The sequence below is a fragment of the Phragmites australis genome, chromosome 3 (genome assembly GCF_958298935.1).
Source record: "Phragmites australis chromosome 3, lpPhrAust1.1, whole genome shotgun sequence".
Lineage (NCBI taxonomy): Eukaryota > Viridiplantae > Streptophyta > Magnoliopsida > Poales > Poaceae > Phragmites > Phragmites australis.
In genome coordinates this window covers 44296148-44305624 of record NC_084923.1, presented here as the reverse complement: position 1 = coordinate 44305624, position 9477 = coordinate 44296148, and positions in this window count along the sequence as shown.

Here is a 9477-nt window from a genome sequence, read left to right as displayed (position 1 = left end):
ACCAAAACAAGAGGCAAATAATAAATAATATCAATTGTAAAGAGCACAAAGCTTTACCATATTGCTTGAATGTATGTTTTTGCCATTTAGTCTACCTATGTTGTGGATCCTACTTTCTTCATTGCCACTATCTTTCTTGATCGACTCATGCAAGAACTTTTCCCCTTTGTCAACCTAGGTGCCTCATGTTGCTTCTTGTATCTTCTTCTTCTCCCCTTTTGTCAACTTCAGCATTACTAGACATCTTGTATCTTGCTTCTTTCTTTGGTCATCAAACTTCTCCCCTTTGTCAACAATCTCAAAAGGGGATACAAACATATGTTGAACTCGAGGAAGAGTGTTAGAGCACATGGGAGAGAGCTTCATAAATCATGATCCATATGAATTGATACCAATTGAAAAGATATATAAATTATAAGGATATGAGGCATTTATATCAATTTAAAAAAGACAAACAAGGATTATAATTCATAAAACTCACATGATATAATATAAACTCCCTCTTTATGTGTGCATACATGTAATGAGACCCACTTGTGAATATCACTTGTAGGAATATAGCAAGATGTGCACATCTAGATAATAAGTAGACGTAAGAAGTTTAAGTTATATCATGTATGGAGGTAGCTTAAATGTATAAATAAATTGACAATAATATCAATTGTAGCATTTAAGCATCGCATACCTCCGGGAACGTGTTTATTTCTTTATGAGATTACAAAAGATCCATCTAGCAACACATGTTAGTCACAAAATCACAACCTATAGGATATATTCTCTCTAAATATGTGCATACAAGTTTTGAGTATTTGCGATACATATTCACTTGTTTTTTATAACAATGGGAAGAGTACCCTGTAGATTGGTTCATGGCACATAAAAGATATCAATTATGAAACTAATGCTATTAAAAGAACCTACTACTAATAAACCATGTATGATGCTCATAAGAAAGAAATAAACACAAGCAATCTACCATATTAAAATCTACACTAGGCATTGCAATAAATTGAAATAAGCACATGCAAACCTAGACAAGACAAATGAGCTACAATAATTGAAAGATTTTCCATCTAGATCCATTAACTTTTTTACCTTTGGATAGAGATTTGGGTATATGATGATTATGATCTTTATTAAGTGCGCAATCTTATATACTTGATTTCTTTGCTTGAGCCTTCACGTCATTTTGTAAGCCAAGTCTACAAATCCTCATAGCCGCCTCAGGCTTCAAGTTTTTTTTGGAACACAAACCGATTGGGGCTCCATCATATTGGTGATAACTTCCTTGGGTACCCAAATTGGTTGGTTCCACCCATAATTCTTTCTCCCAATGACATGTGCAACCAACTTGTCATTGTTCTTCTTCTTGAGCTTGTAGTGGTTGCTCTTGATCTTGTTTATGTAGTTAGGCTTGGTGTAGATATTGGAGGTTTTGTTGGAGAGGTTCATTGCTTTCTTCTTCTCTTTGGTCTCCTTCTTGACTTGCTTGTATTGGAAGGATTTGTGGTCTTCTTGATGACATTTGAAGCATGTCACGGTGAACCTCTCCGCAAGCTTCTTCACCATGTTAGCATGATTATCTTGAAGAGGTTGGACATGATTCTTGACCTTTAATCTTGCCAAGTCCTTCTTGAGTTTTTTCACTTCTTGCTTGAGTTTATCATTCTCTTGCACAATGAGGTCATTAGATGGTTCTACAAGAACATTCTCAACATATATCTCATTGCAAAGGGGTGAGCTAGATAGATCAATTAAATCATCATAAGAAGTGCAATCATCTACCTTAGAAATGAAATTAAATAGAGAAGTGGATTTCTCCAAAGAGACCTTAGTTTGAGATTTAATGCGCTCAAATTTTACCTTAAGCTCTTCATGCTCCATGTTTAGCAAATTGAATTTGCTCAATAATTGTTTATAATTTGAAACAAAGGTAGCATGAATGTCATTAAGTATATTGAATTTCTTAAGCTCTTTTGATTGTTTCTTAAGGGCCCTTTGTTGCTTATTGATCAAATAAAGGAGTTTATCATAGGAAAGAGAATACTCATCGAATTCATCAGCACTTACATCGCTATCCATACATTTGGCTATAAGACACTTGTGTGATGACTTGCGCGATGACGACTTGCGTGATGATAACCTTGAGGAAGAGCTTGTCTTGGAGGAATGGGTGGCGAAGCTCTCATCACTTAAGGTTGAATCTTCATCTTCACTCACCCATCTCCCCATACTTGCAAACACTTTATCTCTTCCGCTTGTCTCCCTCTTCCTCTTGGTCTTCTTCTCCTTCTTTATGCGATCAATAGCTTTGACCAAGTATTTCATAGAGATGCATTTATCAATCTTGGCATTGATGTTCTTGATGTTATTCTCCACTTGAGAGATGAACTTGGCAACTTCATGATCCATTTCTTCATCACTTGATGTTCTTTGCTCATCATCTTCATTGCTCTCTTCATCTTTATCTCCATCTCCATCATCTTCGCTTGAGCTTGACTCTTGCTCTTATCTCCTCATCCTTGCTTTTATGTGTTAGCATTAAGCTTGCTTGCTTGTGTGCTCAAGGTTCTTGGCGTCATATGAGGAAGAAGCTTTAACCCTATGTTTATGGTCATCTCATGGGCAATGATCTTGCTGAGCACTCAATTTGGAGTCATCTTCTTGATTTCGTTGTTGTCGTAGATGATGGAAACTATCAACTTGTACTTCGTAAGAAGAGCTTGAAGTATTCTTCTCATCACTTGATCATCGTCAATTGGCGTCAAACCTAGCCTATTTATTTCATTGACAAGAATATTCAAACATGAGTACATGTCATTAGTATTTTTATGGGCAAATTGTTTGATGTTATTGAGCTTAGTAACAACCATATGATATTTCTTATTGCGCACATTCTTTGTGTTTTCATGTATTTCAATGAGACTATTCCAAATATCATGTGCATTGGTAAGAGAATAAACATGATTAAATGCATCAATATTTAAATATGATAAAAAGATATTCTTCGCTAATGCATCTAATTGCCTCTCCTTGTTGGTCTCATCCCTTCTCGGTGACTCTCCAAGCATCTAAACCTCTGACTTGCTCATCCCTTCTCGGTGACCTTCCAAAAATCTAAACCTCTGACTTGCAAATAAAAAGACATTAGAATTTTCCAACAGAAAAAATTTGGGTCATCAAAAAGTGGAGTACTATGGGTATCTATCCCAACCCCGAACGTTACAACTCTAGGATGGTAAACCTATTAAGAACACGAGCCTCTGATACCAATTGTGAGAAACAGTAACGTCCTACGAGTGGGTGAATTAGGACATTTAGAAACCTAAACCAAATTGGCTCTAAAAACTTGACAAGATAAACTTGTCTTAATTTCTATTTAAATATGTTCTAAATTTATCTAGTGTGTCTACTCTACTGCTTAAGAGGATTGCAACCTAGTCTAGCAAGGTAAATTGCGAGTATGTAAATACAGAAACATAATAAGGTAGAGAGACAAATTCGGCACAAGAGATTGTTATCCCGTGGTATCGATAGTATTAATGCCACCCCTAGTCTACGTTGAAGCTCCACCAAGGATATGTAACACCCTGATTTTCAAATTTCTCACTTTCTTACAATTTTCGTAGAACTTAACTAGGGTTTGAAGAAATAGAATAGGATAAAAACCAATTTTCTAAATTAATTCTAATTTGACATAGGATATGTTTTGCTTAAAGTGCATTCATGTTGTTATTAGGCATTTAGGGTTTTATTGGTTTTTGTTGGCTTTTGTTTGAAACTGTTTTGCTCAGTTTAGAATAGAAATAGATAAGGGAAAGGAATAAATTAGAAAAGAATAAGACCTAAAACCTAACCTACGCCTAACCCTTTCTCTCTCTTTTTCTTCTCTGGCCCGGCCCGCACCTCTCTCCTTTGGTCCAATCCATGCATAGCCGGCCCGTTTCCCTCTCCTTCTCTTCTCTCCCTACCTGGGTTTTGGCCTCAGCCCAAGCCAACCGAGCAGCCCGAGCCAACAACGCATAGCCGCCTGCCGCCTACCTCTCTAGAATGCGCACGCGCCCAACCCACCTTCGCCTGAGCTGCTGACATATGGGTCCCACCCGTCGAAGCTGTCTCTTACCCTGAGTCGGACTCTAGTGCCTTCACGAGACCGCCGCCGTGTCGAATCCACGCCTAACCTAAACCGAGGATCATCTAGAAGCTTGCCCAATCGAATCCCTGTGATCCCCTTTATTTCTTGCCGCCTTATCCCCAAGAGAATCGCATTTAAACAAAGAGTTCTGCTAGGATTTGTGTCTGTCATTGCCCAATACCCTAACCGAGCTTGCCCCGGCCTACCCGACCCTCTCTGCCTATTTATATGCACCCCTATGCCTACCCTGTAGCACCACACAACTTTTCCCCAACTTTTCGGCGAGTTTCCGAAGCCATAGTGCCCTCTCCGTAAAGCTCCATCACCCGAAGTCACCACCGCCCGTCGCCGAGCTTCTCTGGTGCTACATCACCTCTGCCAACGTCGTAGCTGTGTTGCCCGAGCGCCCATACCCTGGTTTCGCCGCTCGCCGGAGCCCCACACCCGTTGGATCCCGATCCCGACGAGAGTCCGGCACCCCTCTGCCGCATCCGAGCCGCTCCGCCGCCTCTTCCATTGCTGACCACCTTCTCGTGCCTCATTGTGCTCGGTAAGCATCCAGATCGATCCGTCGTTAGCTTTTGCTCATGTACCAACTCTTGTCATGGCCACGGCAAGTCAGAGCACTATTCCGGCGACCATCCAGTGAGTGCGCCGCCACGATCCCTCGGCGTCGACGTGCCTCGCCTCGCCTACCAGCCGATCCCTCCCGAGCCGTCCTATCTAAAGCCGACCGCACAGATTAAATCTCAACTTACCACTTCGCCAGCCAATCAGAGTGTGCCGCATGTCGCCTCTTAACCCAGTTAGCAGGCCAGCCCAGATCAGCCGCCACGCCAGTGCCACCTCGCCTGTTATGCCGACGTGTCAGCCCAGTCATGCCCAGTCAGCGCCTACGCATTAGAAGATGATTTTTCAGTATAAAAATAATTCCAAATTAATTTTATTAATTGGTAATTTTGCAAATAAACCCTTTAACTTTCCTATTTTTATATAAAAGCCCCTATTTTTTTACACTTTAGTCCCCAAACTTTTCTATAATTACAAATAGGTCCCTTTATTTTTACAAAAAGGTCCCTACACTTTATGTTTATTTGAAATTAAGTTCTTTTCTTTTTCATATTAAAACCTTAAACTTATTTTTAGCGTAGCTCCATTTTAAACGATTCTTGCGTCGTTGGATTTGTTTTTCAAAGCTCTATATTTTTAGATAGGTTTTTTTTCTTGTTGTTCTTCTGTTTTGTGTGCTATTCTTAGTATGTTTGTTTGTATGCTTTTTCGGTAATCGTGCGATTAGATAACAACGTCCTGGATCAGTTTAAGGAACGTCAAGACCAGGAGCTAAAGTACACTAAGCAGCAGCAAGGAGAAGGCAAGTGTCCTTGATCATCTTGAACCTATGTTTTAAATGCTTCGTTTTATAAAATTGCATGCAATGTCTGTCAACTTGATGGGTAGTCACCAATGTTGGGGTTTACCTAGTTCTTCCTTTACATTCCTTGAAGCCTAAGTGGTAGTTGATATGAGTCTCTTGGGTAGAATTGATTATCCATGCTTTTGGGATGTTGAGGAAGTGTCATATACATGTTTAGTGGACATATACAATGGTGATGATGAACTTGTTTTAGTAACATGGAATCCTAGGACTTGGGCAAGGAGTTGGTTTGATAATGGTGGTTCATGTGGTCGGCTTGTGGATACGTTCCAAGTAGTGGTGTTAGGTGTGGTTGGTTATTTTCCCTATTGGATAGTTTTTACCCAAGTGTCACATATAAGGACCGGTTCGTGAAGCAACAACCCAAGAAATACCGTACCAAATACGAGGTCGATATGGGTAAGGCTTAGCATATCAATTAGACACTTGGCTAGCATTCGTTAGAGTAACAGAACCTAATTGATGGACCATGCTTCGTAGTGATCTCCTAGCGACACACCACTAGCGTGTGTTAAGTATCTTGCAAACATGGCAACATGGGTATCACGACTCGTGGCTAAAAGTTGGATAACCTCTATAGAGTGTAAAACTATTATAACAGTCGTTCCTGCGGTTATGGGAGACTTGGATCCTCACATGATTAGTTGGTCATGGTAATGGTTTGGCTATAGGTTGATGATACGGGTGATGGTTGGATGGTTATGGTTTGTAAGGTGGTTAGACTTGGGTAATGTCTAGTTGTTGGGTTGTTTGGTTATATTCAATTAATAACTGCTTAATATTTTTGAATTATATTATTGTTTTCTTTACTCATATGTACGCAAATATACCATTTGTTAGTTTATTCTTGTTGTAAGCCTACATATCATTATCTTTTCCACACTTGTTGAGTACTCTATGTGCTCACCCCTGCTATCTCCCACAATAGATATGTTGCTCAATGGAAGACTTTGAAGACTTTCAAGATGACAACCTGGTGTACTAAGAGCATGTCTTTTGGTCGGTGCATGTGGAGTTTCTTGGTTGTCGATGCTTTAGTCCCGCTACCGTCGTTTAGCAGTCGCTGTTTTATTTAATAGAGTTGTTTAGGTGAAGTATTTATGTAAAAGTTAAACGATTGTAAGTTAAAGTATTACTTTTATTACTTCACCTATGATGTCCTTATGTGTGATGAACTTCATGGGTAGATATAAGCCGTACTTGATCTTGTCCATTAAAATCGGGTGTGACAGGATATGCTCTCAGTTGGCACAACTCTTTTGATCACGGCTCTTGAGCTACCAAATCACCAAGACAAGGTTTCAAGCATAATGAGCCACCAAACCACCAAGGTAAGGTCTCACCGCTAGCCTCCCTTCTGTCACCTACCACTGTGATCACTTTAGAGCTTGAGCCACTAAGGAAACAGTCTCTGCGTCCCCGTACACGTGTCTTGCCACCGCTCCATAGCAAGTAAGAGGGTCAACAAGCTTGAGTCACCAAGGCCCAAGATACCGGCGAGTCACCAAGACTCTAAGGTGTCGACGTACCACTCGGTACAAGCTAGGATCACTCCTTGATCCTTTCTTCAAGCTGCAGCACCTAGCTACAACTCACAATAGGCCTATAATCACTAAACACTCTCTAATCTTATGCATAATTATCTTGGATAATCACTTTAAGCACTTTGGTGGCTTGGAAGTCTTCTCAAGTGTGTATGAGCTTCCTCTAGACTCCAATAGCATGTCACACGTTCAAATGATTGAGTGGAGGGGTAATTATAGCCTCAAACCCGCCAACTACCTATTTTCCCAACAGCTCAGAAAAGCTATTTACACCGGATGATCCGGTGAGAATAGTAGTACTAACACCATATCATCCAGTGATTACAACTTCATAAACTAGTCATTGGACTTCCACTTAAAGTCTTTGTAAACACCGGACACAACGTTGTACGTTCAAATCCATCACTGGATCTTCCGGTGAGTTATCTTTAGCCATCAGAGACTTTGCATCCTCCCTGTGTAAAATGCTCTGGTACGTTCATCCGGTGTTTATTCTATTCACACTGAATCATCCAATGAGTTAAACCTTCTCTTCTTTTCCCTAGAAATATTCTAGTGTTACCCTGTGTAGATCACCAGACTATCCAGTAAGGTCCTTAGCCTTCTCCCTATTTGTCAGAAATACTCTAGCGAGTTCAACACATAGAGCATCGGACTATCCAGTAAGGCTATCAGCCTTTGTGCATAATGCTCCGGTGAGTACAAACTCCTCTGCACCGGACCTTCCGGTGAGGTCAATTCTCCTGAGACTTCTCCAATTCAATCAAACTTTGTCCCGCCTATGATGACATCGTGATGTATTGCATCTATGAGACATAACATTTTGTATCTGACATCTTCAATAAATTCAATTTATCATATATAGAATCCAATCTTATTTTTCACTCTTGGCATATATGGTTTTAATTCAACTTATGCCTTCTTATGGATTCTAACCCCAACTCACTCTCAAGCATAAAACATATGGATTAGTCTATAAAATATGATTGACAATGGCATACCTTTAGTTACTTAATCTGCATAAGTAACTTAGCCTTCATGCTTTAAGCTTCATCTTCTTCTTATGACCATCACTAAGATCTTAATGACTTTGATGCAATTCTTTGAACTCATGACAATTCTTAACGAATCTATGTTTGTTCATTTATGCATCTCCTATGGAATAACCTAATAGCAATTCTCAATATAATTGTGAGTTCATAGATGTTGTCATTAACTTAATTGAGAATCACTTAGAGCTCATTCATCTTGACGCATATCTCTTCACCATCCATCACCTATGGAGCAACCTATTAACAAATCTCAATACAATTGTTAGTCTATTGGTATTGTTATTAATTACTGAAACCGCACATAAGGGTTAGATGCACTTTTAAAGTGGTGACAACATCAAAACACAAAGCCTAGAACCCTATTGCCTACTGTTGATGAATAGAACCAATATCTACATTGACCTGTCGAAGAATGGCTAGTAAGAATATATGCTTTGTATGCCACATGACCAAATGAATTAATAGCCTACTCCTTTTAACATAATAATCTGAAGCTGCCATGCTCTGATCAATAAAATTACTTTGCTCTTTACCAACAAAATGAGTTTCAATTGCAACCATATTTACTGCCTTGGCTCCAAATACTCTAGAGTGTGCAAAATATGCAATCAACACTCCGGTTCAAATACTCTAGACCGTGCAAATTTGTTTCAATTTACAAAGCAAATCATATAAGAGCAAAATCCACACAGCTTTTGTGGGCAATCTAAATTTGGGAGAGGCAAGGTACACCATATGTGTGCGCAAATCCTAACAAATTCAAAGAGCAGAAATGTGCAAAAACAAATTATAGAAGCAAAAAAAGGGCAACGCATGTGGAATCTCTCTCCATGCCCTCTCCCTTCTCTGTCTTGCCTCATGCAAACACCAAAGTTGTAGCCGCTCCTATGGTGGAGCTCAGCACAGCCACCGTTTCCCATGCCCAGCATCATAAGCGGCATCCCCAGTTAGCAAAGCCATATCTCTCTGGAACGTCCACGGTCCCTGTGCCGGGTGTGCAACATCATAAGCGGCATCCCCAGTCAGCAAAGCCACCTCTCTCTGGATCTAGGAGTAAATTCACCATCTCGTCCCCGATTTGATGCGCATCGATTCGGCTAGGCATCCTGCACAGAACGTCTGGTCCAATCCCCAACACCTTGGTAGTGGGAGAGGGAGAGGGAGAGTTAGAGAGGAGAAAGAGCTTCATCGACGATAGAAATCACTGGCCGCGATGGCCTGATCTAGGCAGTAGCAATGGCGATTTTGCCGAGGGGGAGAAGAAATGGGGGAGAAAGCTCGGATGGAAGATAGAAAGAATTGGTGTGGAGG